General features: G+C 54.3%; 1 protein-coding gene across 1 annotated transcript in view; it reads right to left on the bottom strand.

Moving 5' to 3' along the window:
- Nucleotides 1-8,946: 8,946 nt before the first annotated feature.
- Nucleotides 8,947-11,635, bottom strand: part of LOC120395011 — a 57,936-nt gene continuing 55,247 nt past the window's right edge. Inside the window, exon 20 of the mRNA XM_039519182.1 lies at nucleotides 8,947-9,077. The gene's annotated coding sequence lies outside the window, so the exon portion shown is untranslated. The remainder of the gene's footprint in view (nucleotides 9,078-11,635) is intronic.

The raw sequence follows: 11,635 nt of genomic DNA, 5'->3' as shown, positions 1-11,635 counted from the left end.
CCCGCAATACCCGAGGTGAGCGTCGCCTCGGGCGCAAGCGGGGAGGACTCTGGGATGGTGGGTGGTGAGCTCCCCTCCATCTTTGCAGAGATCGAGGCCCTGGGTCTGACCCCGGTCACCCCGGGGGAGGACGACCCTCTGCCGACGGGCCTTGACCTGGCAGACCTCACCCCAGCCCCCCCTTCCCCATGCTCCACCATCCCTCCTGCTACGTCCGCTCCCGCCTCCGCGGGTCCCCTGGACTCCTCGCTACTGGGGGTGTCCCTCGGTGGTGCGGGGCGATCGAGTTCCTTCCCGGGTGGGGGCCCCCCCGAGGGTTCGGCATCTCCCCGCGCCGAGGCTGCTCTACCTGCCGTTGAGCCTGAGCCCGGTGTCACTGGGGACCCCCTCCCTACCCCTCCAACTCCCGTACCTGGCCGCGAGGAGCCACTTACTGATGGTTCAGCTCCTGCGGCCCAGGGTCCCATCTCTGTCCCTCCCCCCACCCCTGCTCCTGACCCCAGCCCTGCCCCCTCCACCTCCTGTAATGTTATTGCCGCCCCTGGGTCTGTCTCCTTCCCTTTCCCAGAGGATGACTCCCAGGGAGCGGCCTTTGAATTTCACAGTCCCGACCCACTCGGGGCTGTACTCTTCCCTCCGCCGCCCCCCACTGAGCCAGGGCCCGCCCCTTGCTTGCCCGTCCCGGTGGGCCACGGGGCTGCGCCAGAGGTCCCATCGGTGGACCCCCGGAGGCCAGTGACCCCGCCCCCCCATACGCTGCGAGAGGAATTGCGGGAGTTCTTGGAGGACGTCCGGGCTCCGCAACAAGGTCGTGCTTGCTCTCCAGCGCTGGGGGACTTCCACCGGATCCTCCTGGCCACGCGGGCCCTCAGGGGAGGGCAAGGGGACCGGGAAGCAGAATGTCGCGCTTACCACCGGGCGCGGCTTCCGTGACTCCTGCTCGCCTTCGGGTGGGCCACGGTTTGCTGCGCCCAACGGGGCCGTGAGCGCCTGCTGACGTGGATCCCCCAGCCCTCCTCATGGCAGTCATCACCTTTGCCACACTAAACACCCGGAGCTGTAGGGTGGGTTTCGCAGGAGCCAGGTGCTCTCCTTCCTTCGGGAGGGGTACTCCGTGGTTTTCCTGCAGGAGACCCACGGATCCGGCCGCCGAAGCTAACTGGCGGCTGGAGTGGGGGGACGGGGTCTACTTCAGCCATCTCACCACCCATCAGGCTGGAGTGGCTACCCTGTTCTCCCCCGACCTACGGCCAGAGGTGCTGGGGGTCGCCGAGGCTGTGCCGGGCCGCCTGCTGCACCTCCGGGTCCGCATGGCGGGGCTTGTGGTCAACCTCATCAACATCTATGCCCCGGCATTTGCCCCGGAGCGGCTGCAGTTCTATCGGCAGGCGTCCGCCTTCCTCGGCTCCCTGGATCCTCGTGAGTGCCTGGTCCTGGGCGGGGACTTTAACACCGTCCTCGAGGAGCAGGACCGCCGGGGACCGAGCAGAGCCCCGCCGCGACGTCCTCAGGAGATCGCCGCCCATCACTCCCTGGTGGACGTCCTGGCGCGACCACCACCCGGACGACGCCCACGTACACCTATGTCCGGGTGGAAGCCCATCGGTCGTGCCACTCCCGGTTGGACCGCATCTATCTGTCCCGGTTCCATCTCTCACGGGCCCAGTCCTCCAGCATCCGGCCGGCCCCTTTTTCGGACCACCACCTCGTCACCGTGACGGCCTCTCTCTGCGCGGAGAGGCCGGGGCCGGCCTATTGGCACTTCAAGAACAGCTTTCTGGAGGCTGGGGCTTCGTGGCGTCCTTCCGGGAGTTCTGGCTGGCCTGGCGAGGCAGCGCGCGCTTTCCTCGGCGCGGCGGTGGTGGGACGTGGGGAAGGTGCGCGCCCGGCTCTTCTGCCGTGACTACACCCGGGGCGCCAGCCGACGGAGGGATGCGGCGATAGGGCAGTTGGAGCGGGAGGTCTTAGAGCTGGAGGCGTCTGGCCGCCAGCCCGAGGATCCATCCTTTGCGGAGCGTGCCGGGAGAAGCGGAGGAGCTCCGGGTCCTCGAAGACCATCGGGCCCGGGGCGCCTTTGTTCGATCCACATCCGCCTCCTTCGGGAGATGGATCGCGGCTCCCGCTTCTTCTACGCCCTGGAGAAACGGAGGGGGGCCAAGAAGCACGTCACCTGCCTCCTGGCGGAGGACGGCTCCCCCCTCACGGATCCGGCGGAGATGTGCGAGAGGCCCGGACCTTCTACGCGTGCCTTTTCTCCCGGACCCGACCGATCCTGCCGCTTGCAAAGTGCTCTGGGACGGACTCGATGGTCAGCGCGGGCGACGGGACCGGCTAGAGCTGCCTCTCACTCTGGCCGAAGTTCTCGGAAGCCCTCCGTCGCATGCCCACCAATAAATCCCGGGCATGGACGGGCTGACCGTGGAGTTCTACCGCGTGTTCTGGGACGTCCTCGCCCAGACCTAGTCACCGTCTGGGCCGAGTCCTTGCGGAGCGGGTCCTCCTCTCGCAGGCGAGCCGTGCTCGCTTACTGCCGAAGAGGAGACCTCCGCGATTTACGGAATTGGCGCCCCATCTCGCTCCTCAGTACGGACTATAAAATTGTTGCGAAGGCCATTTCGATTCGGCTAGGGTCCGTGCTGGAGGACGTGATCCACCCAGACCAGACCTACACCGTCCCGGGCCGTACCATCTTCGATAACCTGTATCTGGTCCGGGATCTCTTGGAGCTTGGGTGCAGGGATGGTCTGTCGTTCGCCCTCCTGTCCCTGGATCAGGAGAAGGCGTTCGACAGGGTGGACCACGGGTATCTCCTGGGCACTCTGCAGGCGTTAGGCTTCGGACCCCAGTTTGTGGGCTTTCTCCAGGTGCTGTACGCTCGCAGAGTGTCTGGTCAGGCTCAACTGGACCCTGACCGAGCCGGTCAGCTTCGGGCGGGGAGTGCGGCAGGGGTGCCCCCTCTCGGGCCAGCTGTACGCCCTGGCGATCGAGCCCTTCCTCTGTCTCCTCCGCAGGAGGTTGACGGGGTTGGTGCTTCGGGAGCCGGAGCTGCGGCTGGTCCTGTCGGCGTACGCCGACGATGTGCTCCTCGTGGTCCAGGACCCGGGCGACTTGGCGCGGGTGGAGGCCTGCCAAGCCGTGTACTCGGCGGCCTCCTCCGCCCGGGTCAACTGGGTCAAGAGCTCTGGCCTGGTGGTCGGGGACGGGTGGCAGGCGAGCTCCCTCCCACCCGCGCTTCAGGCCATCCGGTGGAGCGCGGGTCCGCTGCTCTATCTCGGCGTTTACCTTTCTGCCACGCATCCCTCTCCGCCGGAGAACTGGCAAGGTTTGCTGGGCAGGGTGGCGGAGCGGCTCCGGAAATGGACAGGACTCCTCCGGTGCCTTTCCCTCCGAGGGAGGGCACTGGTGCTCAATCAACTGGTCCTGTCCATGCTCTGGTACCGGCTCAACACCCTGGTCCCGGCCCCGGTGTTCCTGACCGACCTCCGGAGGGTGGTGCTGGAGTTCTTTTGGCCAGGACTGCACTGGGTCCCTGCAGGGGTACTCCACCTGCCCCTGGAGGAGGGAGGGCAGGGCCTGAAGTGCCTCCGCACTCAGGTCCACGTCTTCCGCCTCCAGGCACTGCAGAGGCTCCTTTATGGTGCGGGTAGTCCGGCATGGAGAGCCCTGGCGCACGCCTTCCTGCGCCGCCCGAGGGTTCCGATACGACCGGCAGCTCCTTTATCTCGACCCGAGGGGCCTTCCGCGAGACCTCTCCGGGCTGCCGGTCTTCTACCAGGACCTCCTCCGGACCTGGAAGCTGTTCTCTGCGACCAGGTCCGTGGCGGCCACCGAGGGGGCAGACCTCCTCACGAGCCCCTGCTACACAACCTCAGCTCCGTGCAGGTGGCGGAGTCTCGCGGTGCGCCAGAGGTTGGTCCTGGCGGAAGCCACCAGGGTCGGAGACCTCCTGGACTACGACCGGGAGACTGGCTGGATCCCCTGACGCCGCCGGCGGATGGGGCTCTCAGACCTTGTACTCCCCGGCGCGTACTACAGGAGGTGAAGGCCGCTTTGCCGCCCGCTGCTCGGGCTTACCTCGACCGGGTCCTGCGTGAGGGCACGCCCTGCCCACCCCCCCCCGAGCCCTCCGGACCTCTTCATCGGGCCCCTGCCCCGTGGACCCGACCGGCCCCCCCGCCCCTTCTCCGCCAGCCGGCTGCACGATCTGCAGCCGGTCCGGTTCCAAACCGCGCCAAGGAAACAACTCTACGCGCGCGTGCTCCATACCGTTCACTTCCTCACCCTCGTGTCCCGCCCCGACACCAAGTGGCGGGACCTCTTGCCACCTGTGGAGGGTGAGGAGCCCCGGTGGGCCAGCCTGTACTCCACCCTGGTCCCGAGGCCCGCCGGGGATATCAGCTGGCGGCTCCTTCACGGGGCCGTGAGCACGGGCGTGTACTTGGCGCGGTTCACCCCTGTCCCGGACACCTGCCCCTTCTGCGGCGTGAGGGAGACCCTGGCGCATGTTTACCTAGAGTGCGCCAGGTTGCAGCCCCTATACCGGCTCCTCACCGACATTCTGTTACGTTTCTGGCTGCACTTTTCCCCTCACCTCCTTATCCATGCACTCCCTATCCGTGGCCCCACGGTCGCGGACCTCCTGGTCAACCTCCTCCTCGCCCTGGCTAAAAAGGCCATCTACGCGACCAGGAGAGGAGGTTGGCCGACGGAGACTCCTGCGACTGTGGGGCTTGTTTCCGATCCCTCGTCCGCTCACGTCTCCGGGCGGAGTTCCTCTGGGCGGCGTCCGCTGGCTCCCTTGACGCCTTTGAGGAGCAGTGGGCGCTGTCCGGGGTTCTCTGCTCGGTGTCCCCATCAGGCTCCCTCCTTATGACCCTTTGACCTCACTCCTGTCCCTGTTCTTTTATTAGTTGTCCCCCGCACTTAGTGGGTTTCCGTGGCCCTGTGGATCCTCCCCTTAGGCTGGGGGGGGATCCGTTAGCATGGGGCGGGCTTCCGCCCGCCCCCTCTCCCGGATAACCCAATAGTACAGAGACTTTCATTTTTATAATGCTTTGCTCCCACTAAGGAAAGAGAAATCTGCTCCTATCTGGCCAAGTTCTCCTTTATTCAATTAATGGCTGGATCCATATTATTTCAACCCAAAGAAAAGGTGACTCACCATGTGCGATAATTGTGGTTCTTCAAGATGTATATCCCTGTGGGTGCTCCACTCTAGGTGTGCTGTGCCCCTTGCACCTTTGATCAGAGATTTAACATAGGAGTGTCCATTCAGCTGGCAGATGCATGTTACTCAGTCTAATGGACCACCCCAGTGTTATAGAGCACTGCGTAGGCGAACCACCCTCACTCTCCCAACAATGGAGAGTGTTGGGAACACTCCCACATCTCTCAGGAAAAAATATGAATGTCCCAAGCCTTAAGCCACTTTAATACTCACACATGTCCAGACTGTTCACGTCTGTATATAACATTCAGAGAAGGGGAATAGGTGGACGGAAGATTATCCTGTATACAGCTTTGCCCAGAATTTCCAACATGCTTCCGCTCTTGGGAGGGCTGTTCTTTTACACCCTGGACTTTCCTGCAGCATCTCTTTCAGAGATTCCAGTTCAGGTCAGCTGCTTGTCCGGCTTCGGGGTTGCAAAAACTGTTGGATCTCACTGAACCGTTAAGCTTTGCAAATGCAATCTCAGTTCTGTAACTTGTATTGCCTTTGGTTTGCCTCTGTCTCTATTTTTCCACAACCAGCTGGGGCTGAAAGCAGTTTTTTTTTGTTTTTTTTTTTGTACTTAACATAGTCTGTACTGATTTTTGACCTTGTACGCAGAGCAGCTCTCTCTTTATCTCTGGGGTTAGCCGAGTTTCAAATTAACCCGTTCCTAGACAAATTGCTCACACTGTGTCAGAGGCTTTTCTTTGTGATTAAAAGCTCCTCTGAGATGTATGATCTTATTTAGATTGAAGGTACCTTCTAATGGACATTGTTTAGATATAAAAATTCCAATTCTCTAAATACCTGCAGGTTTTAGGACCATAATGTACGTACATGTAACATACTGGGGTACCCTTAGGGGGTGAGGTAAAATGTTTAGACTGTCCCTCCCCCATTTTCCACTTACACACACAGAGAGGGTGCCCTGTCCCCGCTAGCGGCACATAAACTAAGGATCTCTCCCTACAGGGCACTTACACAGGAGAGACACTCACACTGGTATACACACACACACACACCAAGACCATTATTTCCTATTACCACGATGCATCTTATCTTGCTGCACAGTCAATAAGTTCAGATTGTGTGAGCCCAACAGAGACAGACGTCCCCAAGGACAGTTCTCCTCCCAGTGCAGCTCTGGGGCATATGATGAGGGATTTTTTACAAGAGCTCTACATACAAACAGCTTCAGAAGCTACCTGTTCGCTGACAAAACAGGAGTAATTGAAGGATCGTGTTGTAATTAAGTGATCCTTCCGGTGGCCACCTTTCCTGGCTCTCTAGCTGATACTGAGGCCAGTCTACTGTACAGAACCTTTTCAGTTTGCTTTTAGTCAATGGATCTGATTCAAACACTCTCCAATTCATCAGAATGCATTCTAAGGGTGTACACCGTGCCCTGCCTGTACTCTGTTCCGGCCCCATACCATGGGCTTGCCCTTGACCCACTATAGAACGCTCTCTCGTCTAGTGGGAATTACAACGGCTGGGCGTCCCCAGCCTCAGGCAAAAGTCCACACCACTGGACTGTTCCTATCTTATCCATGGGACCGGTTCCTCACCGTCGCCCGCAGCTGCTTCTCCACTATCTGAGCGCGTTGCACCGTTGTGTCCTCCAAGGTCAGCCTGACGCGTCTCTGCCGAGGCCCCCGGTAAAGGCACCGGTGCGCGCTGGGCGTCGGCTGTGACCATCGTCTGCCGCCAGTGGAGGAGTCCGGGCAAGGCACAATTTTGCCTCGAGCCCACCCAGGGACGCCAAAACTGTTGCCGGCACAGAGGCCCGAGGCGACAGCAACAGTGGTTCGTTGCCCGGTGTGCATAGCACTAATTGACACACCAAGGTGGAGAAGCAAAAACCAGGTTTATTTGAGCCCAGATAAGGTGCAAGGGAGAACTAGCAATCTCAAATCCTGCACACCAATACAAGCGGTTTTCCTCTCTTTATACATAACTTCAGCTAAGCATTCCCATCACCCCCACACTCCTCCTCTCCCCCCACCTTTCATTCCCATGCAGCAAATACACTTTACAATAGCAATCACATGAAGCAGTTAAGTCATACTTGGCAAAAAACCACCTTAGCTCATTAGCAACTCTTCTGTGATCAGTTATCTGTACTTTCCCACCATGGGGGCTACGTTCTCATGCATATAACTTTAATTACAGCACCTGCTTTCCGCCTATCTTATTTAGTATTGGCTACATCTAGTATCAAGCAACCTTGCCACTGCCAGTAATTAGCACATAACACAAAAGGTTACAAAAGTTTAGTAAGGCTAACAAAAGCACTTTACATAAAGGTACTTTGGGTCACATAGGCCCAAAGCCATCCTCCTGAGTTACCTAGATTTATGCCTAGTGACACCAACAATAATCTGTCTGTTCATTCCCTTTGGGGCACCTGCCATTGGCCACTGTCGGTAGACAGGATACTGGGCTTGATGGCTCTTTGGTGTGACCCAGTATGACCGTTCTTATGTTCCTAAGCTCCTTCTCTATTGCGAAGCTGCATGGCAGAGAACTCCAAAGAGGAGGGGAAGGAGAGCAGGTACTGGAGCACCCATAGGGACACACATCCAGAAGAACCATAGTTACTGCACAGCGTGAGTAACCTATTCTTCTTTGAGTAGCATCCCTATGGGCACACTTCACTCTAGTGACTACTGAGCAGTTCCCTCTAAGGAGGAGGGAGATTTGGCATGGAGTCCAATATTGAAGAATGTACAGCAGAACCAAATGCAGCATCAGAAGTGGATAAACTAACTACAATAAGGTGTAGGGCTACAGAGCTCAGTCTCTGCCTCAGATGGAGGTGGGTGAGAAGGAACTGAGGGGGGGTTGCTCACACTGTGCTATATAACAGGGCAGTACACAAGACTGAGTAGGATGCATGCATGGGCCAAACAGATACGGTTATGTGAAATCTCCAATTATAGGCACAAGGGGTGAAAATGCACCTAGAACGGAATGCCCAGAGGGATACTACTCAAAGAAGAACCTTTGTTCAGGTTACATTATCCTAAATATTTTTCTCTCTCACTAAAATTTTGTTTAAAAATTGTGCCTTCAAACCTCCAGTGGCATCAATCTCTGATTCATTCCTAATTGTACTGTAGTTTGAGAATTTATAAGACTCAAGGAATGGTGTTGCAGCTTCCATTCCTTTGATTCTGGCTACCTTGTCACTAAAAGAAAGCACAAATGTGGGCCTGTCTGACTTATACTCACCTTAATTGTTCAGTTTCTAGACTCTACTGGTTACCACTTGTCTTTCCATATATAAACCTAACCTGGAACCCTAAGTTCTCTGCTATCCTCAGGGCCCCAGGTGGGCAGTGTACCCCCTCACAGTCACATGTGACCTGTACATAGGTCTCACAGATTTAACAGAAATCTATTATGTCATTTTCTAGGTAGAATCACACTCCAGGGAGTGAAATTGTTATTTGACCTTTAGAAGCACACGTCACCACAGTGGCTTGTGCAGTGATTTCACCACAATGCACGGAGGATGTTGCAGCTTACTCCTTCCTCTTGGGACAAAGTAGTGGTAAATCTGGCTCACATCTACTGTATATTATTATTGGATTCTCTTTTACCTGTGCTAGTGAGAGATCCCTGGGTATCAGGTAGAGATGGAGGGTTATGTCTGCGGCCCTGCTGGACCGGTAAAGCAGCACCAGGGAGTGCACAGGAGGAAATAGCATAGAATAGATCTGTTTCCAAAGCAGTCCAATTGGAGAGAAGCTGGGGTTCTCCAGCACAGCATGGAACGGCCTCACCCGCGTTGGACTTTCCAGGGTCATCCCACAGTCAACAAAATGGGCAACTTGAAGCTGAGAAACATCAACTTCTGCTCCTGTTTAAAGATAACAAAAGAACATGAGATTTTACATGTCTTGTTCCTCTTGCTGTCTAATGGCTGGATCAGGGCCTGAGAGTCAGGACTCTGTTCCCTGATCTGGGAGAAAGTTTCCATTTTAGACAGCTCAGTGCTCGTTTACTCTCCCTAGAGTGAGATGATCATTTTGCAACCACTAAAATTCTTGTCACAAAAGATCGAATGACCTTTGCCTGATTTCCCACTGAATCCATGGCTCTGTAATGATCGTCACGGCTCTGCTCCAGGCTTCACTGGGGTTTGAGGAACAGGGATGGACAGATGCTCCCCTCAGACATGTTCATGTATAGAATTCACCTGTGAAAACACAGCTCTGCCACACACCTGCAAAAGCCTGTTGCTACTTCCCCACGGAACCAGCTCTGGGGCTGTTTGTATTCAGTACTGACCCTCTGAATGCCCCTTCTAGTATCATCCCTCCACTGTTTGCACCGACACCTAAGGGGCCTTGTCTGCAAGAAATAGTTGGTTCTCTCCCAATTATCCACAGGGTGTCCTGATGTGCCCTCATAGGAGCACTATTACCAATCAGCTTCAACACACCTCCACTCAGGGAGCCTTAGCTTTGGTTGCAGTGGTGTATTTTGGGACTCATGAAGCTCCCATCCCACAGCCCCAGAACTGTTTCAGGGAGCAGAGATTTCTGGGTAATTTCCAAACACAGGACAGTGCATTGTGGGATGGAGTAGCAGGCCAGTGCACCTACAGCATCTGTACTTCCTACCCATGCTGGGCAGAAATCATCGCAGATGACCAAAAGTGACAAGTAGCTGAGCTTTTCCTTAGTGCAGACAGACCTAGTGAAAGCTGAACATTCTGCATTTGGTATTGTTATCCTGGCACTTACCCCCAGCTAAATCCCAAATACAGCACAGCCCATGCAAATTAACCCCTGGAAATGGAGGCATGGTACAGTCTATCTATTCCAATAGACATCAAACATCCTCCTCTAACTAGTCCTTGTAGAATCCAATACATCATCATGTCTCCCTCTAGAAGCTGGATACAGCAACAGCCTGTTAATTGCCCACTGTGAAGTGTTACTACCAGAGCTCATTGAAAGTTTTTTGTCAGAATGATTTTCTGATGAAAAATGCCCTTTTTGCAAAACTGAAAATATCCACAAAGAAATTTAAGTTTTAACAAAAGGGTCGATTTTCCACCAGTAAAAGTGAAATGCCAGCACCTCGGCTGCCAGCCTGGAAGGTTTTTGTCAGTTTCACTTTCTGCAGTGAAATTCCCAAAAGCTTTCCCAGAGAGCTTCCAGGCCTGAGTGCTGACTCTGCTTCAACAGCTGCATCAGCTGGAGAGGCAGAAAGCTCCCGTGCTCTGCCAACCGATCCTTCCCCCAGCTCTGGGGCACAGGAAGCCCTGACACACTACCTCCCCACATCACCCCCAGAGCTGCGGGGGGAGGTCCGGAAGCTGAGTGCACAGGTTTTCTGCCTCTGTCTCCCAGAGCTGCCAGGGGAAGCTGAGCAGCCAGGTTCTTTGCCTCTCCAGCAGCTAGGCTGAAAGGCTATTTTTGATTTCACAACAAATCAATGGCATTAGGCACCTAAATCAGTGGGAGATAAAGAAGAACTGATCACATAACTAAAAAATAATGGTAACTGAGCTACTGATAATGACTTGATCACATTCATAATGTGCAAGCAGAATCCAGACCAGTGATATAAATATTCTTGCGCCAATTTCACATAGCTGAAAAAATGATGAACAAATCAGCGAGGAGGAAGAATTTAACCAGAAAAAACATGAATGATAATTGGGAATTGTTTAAGAACACTTTATGAGATGTCCCCAAAGTCACAATCCCATAATCAAGAAAGAAGGCTGTATTGGTTAAAAAGCTGATCTGGTTTAGATTGGCAGTGAAAGCAGTTATAAATAATAAAAAATTAATATTTAACAAATGTAGGAAAAAGGAAGTTGATAATGAATGAATATAAATCGAAAGCTAGGAAATGTAGAAAATTGATAAGAGAAGCAAAGGGACAAAAGGGGAAATTTATAGCCAGCAGAGTTAAGGACAATAAGTAGCAGTATATTGGGAACAAAAACAATCATAACAATGGTACGGGTCCATTACTAGATAGAAATGGTAGAATTATCAATAATAATGAAGAAAAGGTAGATGTGTTCAATAAATATTTGTGTTCTGTATTAGAGAAAAAGAGATGATATTATCATATCTTATGATAACACTCTTTCCATTCCACTATTATCTAGGGAGGATGTTAAACACCAGCTAGTAAAATTAGACATTTTTAAATGAGCAAGTCCAGATAAATTGCATCCAACAGTTTTAAAAGAGCTGTCTGAGAACCGTTAACATTTAATTTCTAGTCCTAGAAAACCGAGGAAGTTCCAGAAGACTAGACGAAAGTTAACATTGAGCCAATATTGGAAAAGGATGCATGGAGTAACTTAGATAATTATAGGCCTTTTAGTCTGAAATTGATCCCAGGAAAGATAGTGGAGCGGCTGATTTGGGACATGATTAATAAAGAATT

The sequence above is a fragment of the Mauremys reevesii genome, unplaced genomic scaffold, assembly GCF_016161935.1.
Source record: "Mauremys reevesii isolate NIE-2019 unplaced genomic scaffold, ASM1616193v1 Contig9, whole genome shotgun sequence".
Taxonomy (NCBI): domain Eukaryota; kingdom Metazoa; phylum Chordata; order Testudines; family Geoemydidae; genus Mauremys; species Mauremys reevesii.
This window is presented reverse-complemented; position numbering and strand designations above follow the sequence as displayed.